The sequence below is a fragment of the Crinia signifera genome, chromosome 19 (assembly GCF_055691185.1).
Source record: "Crinia signifera chromosome 19, ASM5569118v1, whole genome shotgun sequence".
NCBI classification, from domain to species: domain Eukaryota; kingdom Metazoa; phylum Chordata; class Amphibia; order Anura; family Myobatrachidae; genus Crinia; species Crinia signifera.
Window position 1 is genome coordinate 126,431,755 of NC_139226.1, and position 17,630 is coordinate 126,449,384.

The following is a 17,630-nucleotide window of genomic DNA, read 5'->3' on the forward strand; positions in this document are numbered from 1 at the left end:
CATACACCCTGCCGCTCTCATACATACATACACCCTGCCGCTCTCATACATACATACACCCTGCCGCTCTCATACATACACCTGGTCCATGCCGCTCTCATACATACATACACCCTGGGGCTCTCATACATACATACACCCTGGCGGTCTCATACATACATACATACACCCTGCCTCTCTCATACATACATACATACATTCACCGTCCCTGCCGCTCTCATACATACACCCTGGCGCTCTCATACATACATACATGGTCCCTGCCGCTCTCATACATACATACACCCTGCCACTCTCATACATACACCTGGTCCCTGACGCTCTCATACATACATACATACACCCGGTTCCCTGCCGCTCTCATACATACATGGTCCCTGACGCCCTCATACATACATCCTGCCGCTCTCATACATACATACATACATACATACACCCTGTCACTCTCATACATACATACACCCGGTCCCTGCCGATCTCATACATACATACATACATACATACACCCGGTCCCTGCCGCTCTCATACATACATGGTCCCTGACGCCATTATACATACACCCTGCCGCTCTCATACATACATCCTGCCGCTCTCATACATACATGGTCCCTGCTGCTCTCATACATACATGGTCCCTGCTGCTCTTATACATACATACACCTCGCCGCTCTCATACATAATGTACATACATACACCCTGCCGCTCTCATACATACATACACCCTGCCGCTCATACCACCACTTTTATACATACATACATTGCTGCTCTCATACATACATACACCCTGCCGCTCTCATACATACATACACCCTACCGCTCTCATACATACATACACCCTGCCGCTCTCATACATACATACACCTGGTTCCTGCCGCTCTCATACATACATACACCTGGTTCCTGCCGCTCTCATACATACATACACCCTGCCACTCTCATACATACATACACCCTGTCGCTCTCATACATACATACACCTGGTACCTGCCGCTCTCATACATACATACACCTGGTTCCTGCCGCTCTCATACATACATACACCCTGCCGCTCTCATATATACATACATACACCGTCCCTGCCGCTCTCATACATACACCCTGCCGCTCTCATACATACATACATGGTCCCTGCCGCTCTCATACTTACTGTACATGCATACATACACCCTGTCCCTGCCACTCTCATACATACATACATACATACACCCTGCCACTCTCATACATACACCTGGTCCCTGACGCTCTCATACATACATACATACACCCGGTCCCTGATGCTCTCATACATACATGGTCCCTGACGCCCTCATACATACATCCTACCGCTCTCATACATACATACACCCGGTCCCTGCCACTCTCATACATACATACATACATACACCCTGCCACTCTCATACATACACCTGGTCCCTGACGCTCTCATACATACATACATACACCCGGTCCCTGCCGCTCTCATACATACATGGTCCCTGACGCCATCATACATACATCCTACCGCTCTCATACATACATACACCCGATCCCTGCCGCTCTCATACATACATGGTCCCTGACACCCTTATACATACACCCTGCCGCTCTCATACATACATCCTGCTGCTCTCATACATACATGGTCCCTGCTGTTCTCATACATACATGGTCCCTGCTGCTCTCATACATCCATACATACACCCTGCCGCTCTCATACATAATGTACATACATACACCCTGCCGCTCTCATACATACATACATACACCCTGCCGCTCTCATATATACATACATACACCGTCCCTGCCACTCTCATACATACATACACCCTGCCGCTCTCATACATACATACACCTGGTACCTGCCGCTCTCATACATACATACACCTGGTTCCTGCCGCTCTCATACATACATGCACCCTGCCGCTCTCATACATACATACACCCTGACGCTCTCATACATACATACACCCTGTCGCTCTCATACATACATACACCTGGTTCCTGCCGCTCTCATACATACATACACCCTGACGCTCTCATACATACATACACCCTGTCGCTCTCATACATACATACACCTGGTACCTGCCGCTCTCATACATACATACACCTGGTTCCTGCCGCTCTCATACATACATACACCCTGCCGCTCTTATATATACATACATACACCGTCCCTGCCGCTCTCATACATACACCCTGCCGCTCTCATACATGCATACATGGTCCCTGCCGCTCTCATACATACATGCATACATACACCCTGTCCCTGCCGCTCTCATACATACATACACCCTGCCACTCTCATACATACACCTGGTCCCTGATGCTCTCCTACATACATACATACACCCGGTCCCTGCCGCTCTCATACATACATGGTCCCTGACGCCCTCATACATACATCTTGCCGCTCTCATACATACATACATACATACATACACCCTGCCACTCTCATACATACATACACCCGGTCCCTGCCACTCTCATACATACATACATACATACATACACCCGGCTCTCATACATACATGGTCCCTGACGCCCTTATACATACACCCTGCCGCTCTCATAAATACATCCTGCTGCTCTCATACATACATACATACACCCTGACGCTCTCATACATAATGTACATACATACACCCTGCCGCTCTCATACATACATACACCCTGCCGCTCTCATACATACATACACCCTGCCGCTCATACCACCACTTTTATACATACATACACTGCTGCTCTCATACATACACTGATGGTCTCATATATACATACATGCCACTGGCAGGGAAGTCCAGGAACAGAGCATTTTGTACCTAATGGAATGGGTCATGTTGGAGGGTATGCACTTTATCACTTCACGAGCTTCATAAATCTACCCCTTTATCACTCTCCATTTTATCACTTTTAAAACTTAATACATCTGGCCCTTATTGTATGTGTGGATCTGAGCCCTTAAACATTGCACTGGACCAGAGAGCAGCTGCCAGGAGGAAGAGGCAGGAGCCTTACCATGAAGTGACAGATTGTAAGCTTAGAAAATGCAGTACTGGTTCTATTATGTTTGTGTATTTATTTACTATATGTTTAACCTTTTCCTGACCACTTATCTTATACTATACTATAGACCATCTGTACTGTTAAATATTAATACTGTATCCAGTGTATAAAAAGACCAATTTTCAGGGCTGTTACCAGGGGCGGATTGGGGACTAAAAGTGGCCCTGGAAAATTTCTGGCAGTGGCCTCATGTGGGCGGCTACAAATCAATAATGGCCACTCTCATACATACATACACCCTGCCGCTCTCATACATACATACACCTGGTCCCTGCCGCTCTCATACATACATACATACACCCTGCCGCTCTCATACATACATACACCCTGCCGCTTTCATACATACATACACCCTGCCGCTCTCATACATACATACACCCTGCCGCTCTCATACATACATACACCCTGCCGCTCTCATACATACATATACCTGGTCCCTGCCACTCTCATACATACATACATACATACACCTGGTCCATGCCGCTCTCATACATACATACATACACCCTGCCACTTTCATACATACATACATACATACATACATACACCCTGCCGCTCTCATACATACATACACCCTGCCGCTCTCATACATACATACATACACCCTGCTGCTCTCATACATACATACCCCCTGCCGCTCTCATACATACATACATACATACATACACCCTGCTGCTCTTATACATACATACATACACCCTGCCGCTCTCATACATACATACACCCTGCCGCTCTCATACATACATACACCCGGTCCCTGCCACTCTCATACATACATACACCCTGCCGCTCTCATACATACATACATACACCCTGCCGCTCTGATACATACATACACCCGGTCCCTGCCACTCTCATACATACATACATACATACACCTGGTCCATGCCGCTCTCATACTTACATACATACACCCTGCCGCTCTCATACATACAGACACCCTGCCGCTCTCATACATACATACACCCTGACGCTTTCATACATACACACACCCTGTCGCTTTCATACATACATACACCCTGCCGCTCTCCTACATACATACATACACCCTGCCGCTCTCATACATACATACACCCTGCCGCTCTCATACATACATACACCCTGCCGCTCTCATACATACATACACCCACCCTGCCGCTCTCATACATACACCTGGTCCATGCCGCTCTCATACATACATACACCCTGGGGCTCTCATACATACATACACCCTGGCGGTCTCATACATACATACATACACCCTGCCTCTCTCATACATATATACATACATTCACCGTCCCTGCCGCTCTCATACATACATACACCCTGTCGCTTTCATACATACATACACCCTGTCGCTTTCATACATACATACATACATACATACAACCTGCCGCTCTCCTACATACATACATACATACACCCTGCCGCTCTCATACATACACCTGGTCCATGCCGCTCTCATACATACATACACCCTGGGGCTCTCATACATACATACACCCTGGCGGTCTCATACATACATACATACACCCTGCCTTTCTCATACATACATACATACATTCACCGTCCCTGCCGCTCTCATACATACACCCTGGCGCTCTCATACATACATACATGGTCCCTGCCGCTCTCATACATACATACACCCTGCCACTCTCATACATACACCTGGTCCCTGACGCTCTCATACATACATACATACACCCGGTTCCCTGCCGCTCTCATACATACATGGTCCCTGACGCCCTCATACATACATCCTGCCGCTCTCATACATACATACATACATACATACACCCTGTCACTCTCATACATACATACACCCGGTCCCTGCCGATCTCATACATACATACATACATACATACACCCGGTCCCTGCCGCTCTCATACATACATGGTCCCTGACGCCATTATACATACACCCTGCCGCTCTCATACATACATCCTGCCGCTCTCATACATACATGGTCCCTGCTGCTCTCATACATACATGGTCCCTGCTGCTCTTATACATACATACACCCTGCCGCTCTCATACATAATGTACATACATACACCCTGCCGCTCTCATACATACATACACCCTGCCGCTCATACCACCACTTTTATACATACATACATTGCTGCTCTCATACATACATACACCCTGCCGCTCTCATACATACATACACCCTACCGCTCTCATACATACATACACCCTGCCGCTCTCATACATACATACACCTGGTTCCTGCCGCTCTCATACATACATACACCTGGTTCCTGCCGCTCTCATACATACATACACCCTGCCACTCTCATACATACATACACCCTGTCGCTCTCATACATACATACACCTGGTACCTGCCGCTCTCATACATACATACACCTGGTTCCTGCCGCTCTCATACATACATACACCCTGCCACTCTCATACATACATACACCCTGTCGCTCTCATACATACATACACCTGGTACCTGCCGCTCTCATACATACATACACCTGGTTCCTGCCGCTCTCATACATACATACACCCTGCCGCTCTCATATATACATACATACACCGTCCCTGCCACTCTCATACATACATACACCCAGTCCCTGCCACTCTCATACATACATAAACCCTGCCGCTCTCATACATACATACATACACCCTGCCGCTCTGATACATACATACACCCGGTCCCTGCCACTCTCATACATACATACATACATACACCTGGTCCATGCCGCTCTCATACTTACATACATACACCCTGCCGCTCTCATACATACAGACACCCTGCCGCTCTCATACATACATACACCCTGACGCTTTCATACATACACACACCCTGTCGCTTTCATACATACATACATACATACACCCTGCCGCTCTCCTACATACATACATACACCCTGCCGCTCTCATACATACATACACCCTGCCGCTCTCATACATACATACACCCTGCCGCTCTCATACATACATACACCCTGCCGCTCTCATACATACACCTGGTCCATGCCGCTCTCATACATACATACACCCTGGGGCTCTCATACATACATACACCCTGGCGGTCTCATACATACATACATACACCCTGCCTCTCTCATACATACATACATACATTCACCGTCCCTGCCGCTCTCATACATACACCCTGGCGCTCTCATACATACATACATGGTCCCTGCCGCTCTCATACATACATACACCCTGCCACTCTCATACATACACCTGGTCCCTGACGCTCTCATACATACATACATACACCCGGTTCCCTGCCGCTCTCATACATACATGGTCCCTGACGCCCTCATACATACATCCTGCCGCTCTCATACATACATACATACATACATACACCCTGTCACTCTCATACATACATACACCCGGTCCCTGCCGATCTCATACATACATACATACATACATACACCCGGTCCCTGCCGCTCTCATACATACATGGTCCCTGACGCCATTATACATACACCCTGCCGCTCTCATACATACATCCTGCCGCTCTCATACATACATGGTCCCTGCTGCTCTCATACATACATGGTCCCTGCTGCTCTTATACATACATACACCCTGCCGCTCTCATACATAATGTACATACATACACCCTGCCGCTCTCATACATACATACACCCTGCCGCTCATACCACCACTTTTATACATACATACATTGCTGCTCTCATACATACATACACCCTGCCGCTCTCATACATACATACACCCTACCGCTCTCATACATACATACACCCTGCCGCTCTCATACATACATACACCTGGTTCCTGCCGCTCTCATACATACATACACCTGGTTCCTGCCGCTCTCATACATACATACACCCTGCCACTCTCATACATACATACACCCTGTCGCTCTCATACATACATACACCTGGTACCTGCCGCTCTCATACATACATACACCTGGTTCCTGCCGCTCTCATACATACATACACCCTGCCGCTCTCATATATACATACATACACCGTCCCTGCCGCTCTCATACATACACCCTGCCGCTCTCATACATACATACATGGTCCCTGCCGCTCTCATACATACTGTACATGCATACATACACCCTGTCCCTGCCACTCTCATACATACATACATACATACACCCTGCCACTCTCATACATACACCTGGTCCCTGACGCTCTCATACATACATACATACACCCGGTCCCTGATGCTCTCATACATACATGGTCCCTGACGCCCTCATACATACATCCTACCGCTCTCATACATACATACACCCGGTCCCTGCCACTCTCATACATACATACATACATACACCCTGCCACTCTCATACATACACCTGGTCCCTGACGCTCTCATACATACATACATACACCCGGTCCCTGCCGCTCTCATACATACATGGTCCCTGACGCCATCATACATACATCCTACCGCTCTCATACATACATACACCCGATCCCTGCCGCTCTCATACATACATGGTCCCTGACACCCTTATACATACACCCTGCCGCTCTCATACATACATCCTGCTGCTCTCATACATACATGGTCCCTGCTGTTCTCATACATACATGGTCCCTGCTGCTCTCATACATCCATACATACACCCTGCCGCTCTCATACATAATGTACATACATACACCCTGCCGCTCTCATACATACATACATACACCCTGCCGCTCTCATATATACATACATACACCGTCCCTGCCACTCTCATACATACATACACCCTGCCGCTCTCATACATACATACACCTGGTACCTGCCGCTCTCATACATACATACACCTGGTTCCTGCCGCTCTCATACATACATGCACCCTGCCGCTCTCATACATACATACACCCTGACGCTCTCATACATACATACACCCTGTCGCTCTCATACATACATACACCTGGTTCCTGCCGCTCTCATACATACATACACCCTGACGCTCTCATACATACATACACCCTGTCGCTCTCATACATACATACACCTGGTACCTGCCGCTCTCATACATACATACACCTGGTTCCTGCCGCTCTCATACATACATACACCCTGCCGCTCTTATATATACATACATACACCGTCCCTGCCGCTCTCATACATACACCCTGCCGCTCTCATACATGCATACATGGTCCCTGCCGCTCTCATACATACATGCATACATACACCCTGTCCCTGCCGCTCTCATACATACATACACCCTGCCACTCTCATACATACACCTGGTCCCTGATGCTCTCCTACATACATACATACACCCGGTCCCTGCCGCTCTCATACATACATGGTCCCTGACGCCCTCATACATACATCTTGCCGCTCTCATACATACATACATACATACATACACCCTGCCACTCTCATACATACATACACCCGGTCCCTGCCACTCTCATACATACATACATACATACATACACCCGGCTCTCATACATACATGGTCCCTGACGCCCTTATACATACACCCTGCCGCTCTCATAAATACATCCTGCTGCTCTCATACATACATACATACACCCTGACGCTCTCATACATAATGTACATACATACACCCTGCCGCTCTCATACATACATACACCCTGCCGCTCTCATACATACATACACCCTGCCGCTCATACCACCACTTTTATACATACATACACTGCTGCTCTCATACATACACTGATGGTCTCATATATACATACATGCACCTACCTCCACTCTCATCCATATATATGCAAATTTACACTGCCTCTCTTATATCCATCTAATCATATATACTTCGACCCAGCAATATATTTATCCCCCATCCAACATTCACAGTCACACAGACACCGCCTTACCAGGAATGGTGACTTCAATCAGCCACTACTCCGGGGCGGGCCTCAGTTTCTTCCGATGGGGCACTGGCACTGCTCCCAATCCTGCTCCCGGCTCCATAGTCCCGTTGGCGCGTTGGTGGTCTCACTGTAGTGATGGGTAGTTCGTGAATGATTAGTTCAAAATGAACTAATCTTCAAAGTGAACTAAATCGTTCAGATCACTGCTCTGGCAAAGATTAGTTCATTTAGTTCACCAGGAAGTAAAGCAAGTGGGAGGTGACAGACAGACAGAGCCCAGCAGATCCAAGGCTCATTTACTGGATCTTTACTTCCTGAATCTAAAATTAAAAGTACAACAAAGCCCAGCAAATACAAATCTAATAAAGGAAAAATATGCACTGCCTAGACAAAGTTGTGTGGTGTGTCTGTGAGTGAGCATGTGTGCTCATGCTGCTCACCTTTATGTGATACTATCATTATATGATTAGTTCAGATGTCCAAACACTTGCTGCTTCTGGTACTGGGTCCTGAGCTACTGCTGTGCTAAATCTTCTGCTGGGATCTGTGTAGGTGCTTCTGCAGCAGCCATGTTATCAGCTCTCAATGCAAAATACACAGGAGGCAGTACATGGTAGCTGCCAAAGATGGCAGTGCTGAGCTCAGACATGGTCAGGACTCTGCGGATCCAAATGAACTACATTGTCCTGATGACTCATGAGTCCTGCAAATAGTTCAGTAGTTCAATTAGTTCACTGATCATACAGATCCCTGAACTAATCTCTGACTATACACCATAAGGAGACTGTACAGTACCATACCTCCCAACTTCTGTCTTCATGAAATAGGGACACTCGCGCGGCGAAGCCGCGCGAGCGCCCGAAAAGGGGGCGGGGCGTATGCAAATGAGGGCGCGGCTTTTGCTAATTAGCCGCGACCTCATTTTCATACGAGAATAGACGCTGTGCGCATGCGCACAGCGTCTATTCTACTAGATTGGGGGTCTCCCAACTGTCACCCCCCCGCAGCGGGACAATGCCTGCCGCGGGTGGGACAGCGGGACAGGACCCGAAAATCGGGACTGTCCCTCCAAAATCGTGACAGTTGGGAGGTATGCAGTACCTGTGAGCTACCATGTGTGGCACTGCTGTGCTCAGGCACATGTATTGTGTGTATGCAGCCACAGACACAGTGCTGGCTGCTGCATGTCATACAGTATACTGTAGTAGCTCTGTTTACTCCACATTACAGTCAGAGATGGATATGTATGAACCTTCATAATACATACAGTGGAGCAGTTGCCCCTAGCAACCAATCAGCAACTGGTTACTTTGCAAAGTCTCTACTTTATCTCTCTCTAAGGTCAGTTACATTGGGGCAAGGGGACATGTTTTTTCTAATTACTGTATTTTAAAGCAGAAAATAATTGACTTATTAAATTACTCTGAATTTGGGTATTTTACTTGCATATTATGGAATATTATGGAAGGTAAAATAGAAGCCACAATGGGATTAATATTGCAGAGCTAAACAATAAGCATGTCACTAGAAGGTTGCTGTATAACTTATTGCTTTTCTAAACTAGAAAATAATCTGATTTATTAAACATACAGTATATGATCATTCTAACAAGACTTTAACTCCTACAATGAGCTGGTATTACAATGCCTGCTCTGTGTGTCATAATCTAGTCTAGCTCATCTAGATCCATGCACTCCTCTCAGTCTCTGAGTCAGTGATGGAATAATGAACTAAATGAACTAGATGAACTAATCTTCTGATCTAATCTTTTGGGTGAACTAGATCATAATGAACTAGTCACCAAAACGAACTAGATTTCCCATCACTATCTCACTGCAGGGAGCGGCAGTGGCACCTGCACACAGGAACCTGCGACCCTGCATCCAGTCCCGGCCAAGCACACCTCCTCCCGCCCGCTGTTCTCCTCCAAGCCCTGCCTCCTCGAGTCCTCTCGAGTCGCCGTCGCCGACCCAGTGCCCTCTACGGCCCCGCCTCGTCCCGCCCGCTGTTCTCCGAGTCCCGCATACAGTAGCAGGGCACCGATCAATGTGGTTGATGGAACAACCATAGAGGACTCGAGGAGGAGGTGGGGCAGTGGACAGCAGCGCCGCACGGAGAGAGCCTGAGAGGAGAACAGTGGGCGGGAGGAGGCGGGACCACTCTGGGAAGAATCTCCACTCCGACTGCAGCCACCAGTGACAGTCGGAGGAGGCGGGGCCACACGGGGACTGGGCTGAGGCTGAGCCTGCAAGTGACGCCGCCTACCGCGCTGAGCAGTCAGCCCGGCCGGAGGTGAGCTGAGCTCGCTGTACATTTGTCTTGATTATTTGTTTGCGCTGCATGCACATCTTTCGGCCTCACTACCGTCGGCCTCCCGGGAAAGTTCCCGGTCGATATAATGGCCAATCCGCCCCTGGCTGTTACCGCTGCCCCAGACTCCCATACTGGAAGTGGAAGATTTTGGATTTCATGTGGAAACCCTCTAAAAATCCTGCGTTTGCCACTTAGACAGCATGCGCACTAACAAATAATCCCTCAGTTATGTCAACATCAGGATTATGTGTGATTTGTACGTGCTTCTGATTTAGTACCCGCTGTTTTAGAAACACACTAGCAGCAGTGATGTTAGTCTCTGATGTAAAACAGCAGTGTGAAGAGGGACAGAGATAACTCCCTACCTTTCCTATAGTCAGTAAATGTGTTAGGGATGGTTTGTAGACAATCTCTCTCCTACCCATTCTTGCAGCTTTCACTATCATCATTCCATCAATAAGTACAACACAATCATCAATAGTTCAATACCACTCTACATTTCTGCAATAAATTACCAACTTACATACACTAGCCCCCATCCAACATTATAGAAATAATGCTAACACATTACATCAATACAACCACATCTCCTAATGTGAACATCCACGTGTTGACCACACATCGCTGATGATTTAATATCCCTTTATACCCTCCTGAACCTGTACAATACATGTTCCTAATATAATTTTTACACTAGAAAACAGCACAATGAGCTGTCCAACCAAATTGTCAATGCATCCATTGAAAAACTATCTTTGCATGAAAAAAACAACATTGTAATTACTGATTTATAAGGATGGATGAATATGGAATGCTGTGAGCATAGGCTGCTGTAGTAAGAAACATCTGCCTCCGACTTAGCAAGTCAGCACAGGGATATGATTTGATGGTTCAGAAACACCCAGTGAGATTGTGTCAGCAGTCTGGTCGGGTGACGGGACCCGCAGAGGATTGGACGAGTGTATCTCCGACTTAAAAACTGACCTGTTTTAGATACCAAGGGAGGGAGAAGTCGCATCCAATTCCCCAGTGACCGGCCCGTCCGCTTCCCGAGAGGCATTATTCTTTATTATTTATTAACACTTTCTTATATAGCGCACACACGTGATTTGAACTTGATGTGCCACTTTTTTACATGCAATAAATCGCATGCGATTTATCTTCCGGGGAGATGCAGCAACAGCTGGGAGCAGAAGAATTAAAAAAAACTAAATGAATGGGCAGTTGCTGATTGGCTGAGAGAGACAATTAGCGTCCGCCAGTGTCTGATCCTGCGGCAGCAAATCCTCACGCAGGGAGAGGACAGGCTGCAACAGCACAGCACAGCTGGAATAATTGCTGTTGGTATCCCGAATGTAAGTAGGTATCCCAAATGCTGGCATCCCCTATGAACCTGATCATTGTTAGGTACTGGAGCTGTGAGAGGAACAGAGGAACAGGTGAAGTTGCAAGAGGAGGAGAGGAACAGGGGAAGCTGTGAGAGGAGAAGGGGAACAGGAGATTCTGTTAGAGGAGGAGAGGAACGGGGGCTGTGAGAGGAGGAGAGGAACAGGGGAAGCTGTGAGAGGAGAAGGGGAACAGGAGATGCTGTTAGAGGAGGAGAGGAACGGGGGCTGTGAGAGGAGGAGAGGAACAGGGGGAGCTGTGAGAGGAGAAGGGGAACAGGAGATGCTGTTAGAGGAGGAGAGGAACAGGGGCTGTGAGAGGAGGAGAGGAACAGGGGGAGCTGTGAGAGGAGAAGGGGAACAGGAGATGCTGTTAGAGGAGGAAAGGAACGGGGGCTGTGAGAGGAGGAGAGGAACAGGGGAAGCTGTGAGAGGAGAAGGGGAACAGGAGATGCTGTTAGAGGAGGAGAGGAACGGGGGCTGTGAGAGGAGGAGAGGAACAGGGGGAGCTGTGAGAGGAGAAGGGGAACAGGAGATGCTGTTAGAGGAGGAGAGGAACAGGGGCTGTGAGAGGAGGAGAGGAACAGGGGGAGCTGTGAGAGGAGAAGGGGAACAGGAGATGCTGTTAGAGGAGGAAAGGAACGGGGGCTGTGAGAGGAGGAGAGGAACAGGGGAAGCTGTGAGAGGAGAAGGGGAACAGGAGATGCTGTTAGAGGAGGAGAGGAAGGGGGGCTGTGAGAGGAGGAGAGGAACAGGGGGAGCTGTGAGAGGAGAAGGGGAACAGGAGATGCTGTTAGAGGAGGAGAGGAACAGGGGCTGTGAGAGGAGCAGAGGAACAGGGGGAGCTGTGAGAGGAGAAGGGGAACAGGAGATGCTGTTAGAGGAGGAAAGGAACGGGGGCTGTGAGAGGAGGAGCGGAACAGGGGAAGCTGTGAGAGGAGAAGGGGAACAGGAGATGCTGTTAGAGGAGGAGAGGAACGGGGGCTGTGAGAGGAGGAGAGGAACAGGGGAAGCTGTGAGTAGAGAAGGGGAACAGGAGATGCTGTTAGAGGAGGAGAGGAACGGGGGCTGTGAGAGGAGGAGGGGAACAGGGGGAGCTGTGAAAGTGGTAGAGAAACGGGGAGATGTAAGAGGAACTGCGGGACATGTAAGAGGAGGAGATGAACCGGGGGAAACATGAGAGGAGGAGAACAGGGGGAGATGTGAGAGGAGAAGATAATTATCGGGTGGTAAGTAACTGACTGTCATTTCCTACCAAGGAATAAAGATGGAGATTATTATTATTATTGTTATCCTTTATTTATATTGCGCCACATGGGTTCCGCAGATGGCAAATACATCCATTTGATTTACAGTAAGAATCAATGACCTTCATGACAAGAAATGGAATCTGTGGTGCCCATCTTTTGTTTCTGGGCCTTTTTCCATTATCTCAATTCTATTTCACTGAATTAAAATAATTATATGGACAATTAGAGGAAATCTAATGAGGCAAAAATGTATTTGGAAATGAGGCATGTTATATTGAGATGAAAAAGATGGCTGCGGGAGGCTCTACTTTATATTGTATGAAAACGAGGCATGATACGCATGCTGTAAGAGGCTGCATAAAACATTGAGGGGTAGATTTATTATAGCGGTGCTAAAAGCGCCGCTATAACACTTCCTGCTTCGCCAGCGCTGTCCCTGCTGTAGGCATAGGGCATCGCCGCCTGCAGCTGTCGAAGTCGATAGCTGTAGGTGGCGGAACGTTCAGCAGTGCTGACCATTCAGAAATCAGGCAGGAGGCAGGCGCGCAGTACAAAATATTGTAGCTGCGCTATGCCTCCTGCCCCACACCGCCGCACGTTAGACACCCACTCAGCGGTGTCATAGATCAGGCGAAGCGCTATCCCCTGCCATAAGGCACGGGGATAGCGCATATTCCCCAGATCGTCAGTTAATAAATCTACCCCTCAAGGAGAAAGAGGCATGACATGCACACCTTGAAAGGCTATAAATTTTACAAAATGAAAACGAGGCATGAGACACACTGGACAAAGTACCGCTAATTCATGAGGCTTTTTAGAGGAACCGCTAAAACATAGAGGCTCAATCTGAGGAAGCCGCCAAACACTATTAGGTGGAGAAACGCGTCATTGAGCCGGTCCTCTCACGTGAATGTGGGGCGCTTTATAGTCATCTCTTGGCTGTCTGACTCCTGATTTTACCCAAAGTGCGGCATCTATGGAAGGCTAAGAGAGTGATACGGGCCTCCTGCACAACCACTGAGACCTCACCATGGGAGGTTATTCAAATTAAAAGGAGTGTGAAAAATATCAGCAGCGGCTTACTGTTGTGGATATATAGGAATCCCGTTTTTATTCCTTCAAATCTTAAATAGATATCATTTTTATTTTTATTGTGTGTTGAATGTATGTATGTGTTATTTAAGTACAGCCATGGATTGTCATGTATTGTTATAAAAAAACAACATTTTTCATATAAACAGTATACTTACTTAGGCCCTTATTCTGATTGACGCGGACTTTACCGCATACTTTCGGATCGCGTCTTTACGGCGTCTGCGCATGCGTGGAGAACGCAACGCGCATGTGCCACGCATTGACTCGGTACCAGTTCGGCCAGATCCCGTCCAGAACTGTTCACCGCTATCATTCGGGAAATAGGGGCGTATTATGGGCGTCATGCGGAATGACACATGGGCGTAGTTTCAAAGTGGGCAAAACGGGGCGGAAACATGGGCGGACACGGGGGAGTACACTTATGTTGGGGGGCGTACATTCGGAAACCACTCCGAATGCACGCGATCAAAAAGGGCAGAAATGTGCGGTGTCCACAAGTGTACTATTGCTTTGCGGACACCACTCGTTCATGCGCTAGGCGAACGTACGCCTAATGACTACAACCATTAACACCTGAACCCAATAGAATCTACTCCTTTACTCATTACTCACTAATAGGACGCTTGTCAGTGCTTTAATAGAAACCATTGCACTTCAATTGCTGTAAGGGTTAATGTGTGCAATGCATGTGTTAGGCATGCTTGTAAGGATATATTGGAATCTAATTGATTCCAATTCCAAATAAGCAGTTTTTTATGAGGATAGGTAATTGAATAAGTGGGTCATGTGATGTATTGCAGAAGATACTTCATAGTGGGTTGTTTGGCGTAAATACTCCGCTTACGTGCGGTAGCACCGCTTGGCTCCCGTTCGGATGCGGTATTCCCGAGCATACTCTGTAATACTCTGTAATACCGTGCCGAATCGGAGTGTTTCTCCCGCACACGCATGGTTTGTATGTCGTCCGTAAACACGCCCTGTTCTTAAAGAGTGAGTCCGTCCGAATGCGGAGGACACGTGGGCGTTTCTACGGACGATGGCCGCATGCGGCAAAACACCGTTGCGTGCTGACCGCTCCGTAAGAATGCGGGAATTTCCGCACAGATCAGAATAAGGGCCTTAGAGAGGGGCCAGGATATTTTGTTCTTCACCTTAAAAAAAAAAAAAGTATTAATATTTTATATTTGATCTGTAATAAATATGTAAAATGATAAATGGATGATATTTTCACGGAAGATAAATACAGTCTATGTAAACACACAGACCCCTCATGGAGGGGAATTAGATTGTTCCAATTGCTTGTGCTCATTGAAAATGAGTGGCACGAGATGAGGAGGGAAGGTACTACTGCCATTGCAGAGGGGAAAAACTGTACAGCTCAAGGTACTCATACCCATACCCGTTACAATTATTGTATACAATATCGCATCTCATCACATCTCGGTTTTACGATGAGTTGAGATCTAGTACAAAAAGTATGTGCAGCACATAGATCTAATCTCATCGCAAAACCGAGATGCAATGAGATGCGATATTGTATACAATATTGTATACAATAATTGTAACGTGTATGGGCACCTTTACCCAGTTAAATTGAGGCGCATGAACAGCATATACCATGTAAGGGAACCCGTACGAGAGGCTATAAAAGGGGGGACTCTGGAGAGACCGTTAGTCAGTTGCTGTGGAAAACTGCTGAGCCGGAGAAGTGCGCACAGTGTCGGGTGTGAGAGGTTTGACGCAGCAGTATCTATTACCAAAAAGGGTGCTGCCGGTGATTGTTGCTGCTCCAGTGGTCAATGGACTGATCTGTCTTAGGCCGTGACCCTGTGTGCTGGGTGACTCCAGAGGGGCCGCAGGAAAAAGAAAACTCTATGGAGAGTTAACATGACCCATTCCAGGAGGGATATAATGTTTCTGGACTTCTCCCTTAATTTATAATTGCCATCACCTGTGTTGAAGCACCTGTCTTATCAATTAACCTGTGTGAAACAGGTGATGGTAATCTGACATTAAGAGGAAAGTCCAGAAACAGACCATTGCATCCACCCTGGAGAGGGTCATGTTGTGATGTATGGAGTTGCCGTTTGAAAGATCTGCCCGGTCCTGGAGCAGCACTGTTGGTGGAGTCTGGGCGATCCCTGTGCAGCGATGATGAAGGAGGCTGGATGGGCAGAACAAAGATAGAAATAGAGAGATCAGTCTTGGTGACATTACAATCTGCATCATAATTATTCTTAGGAGGAGTTTCTGTAACATTGAGTCACAATGGAATCCACTGATGTGGAGAAAGGATTTTGTTAAGTAAGATAGAAAATGTATGTGCTACAAGGCAGAAACAATAAAAGATATATTTTGCAGATTAAACCTTTCCTTATTTCACTTACCTGTATGGGGATAGGGAGTGGTACAGGACAGAGCTGTCCAGTTATTGCCTGTAAAATAAGACAAGAAGGGATTCTCACAATTAAAAGCTTGACTTTTAGTTAAAGAAAATCTATTTACAGCTTTATTATTTTGTTATAATTTCACTAAAAAACAGACTGAGGAAGTAAAACGTAAAGTTTGCATATAAAAAGCCCCCATCCACTAGTGCGATATGGCCTGTTTTCATGCGATTGAGACGCATTGCTGCAATGTATTGTATGAAAAATGTCACATCGCATGTCTATTTCCTGCGATTGCAATGACAGGCGCGCTCCCGTGCGCCTCCCATCTCAGTCGTCAATCTCACTGGCTGCCATTAATATATTTCTCACAATCGCACA

General features: G+C 47.2%; 1 long non-coding RNA gene across 2 annotated transcripts in view; it reads right to left on the reverse strand.

Moving 5' to 3' along the window:
* Positions 1–15,431: 15,431 nt before the first annotated feature.
* Positions 15,432–17,630, reverse strand: part of LOC146042972 (uncharacterized) — a 38,530-nt gene continuing 36,331 nt past the window's right edge. Inside the window, exons 2-4 of one of the 2 annotated variants that reach the window (XR_014464076.1) lie at positions 17,250–17,297; positions 16,900–17,026; positions 15,432–16,013 (exon numbers count right to left, since the gene is read on the reverse strand). This is a non-coding gene — a long non-coding RNA (uncharacterized LOC146042972). The remainder of the gene's footprint in view (positions 16,014–16,899; positions 17,027–17,249; positions 17,298–17,630) is intronic. The other variant, XR_014464077.1, reaches the window with a different exon arrangement.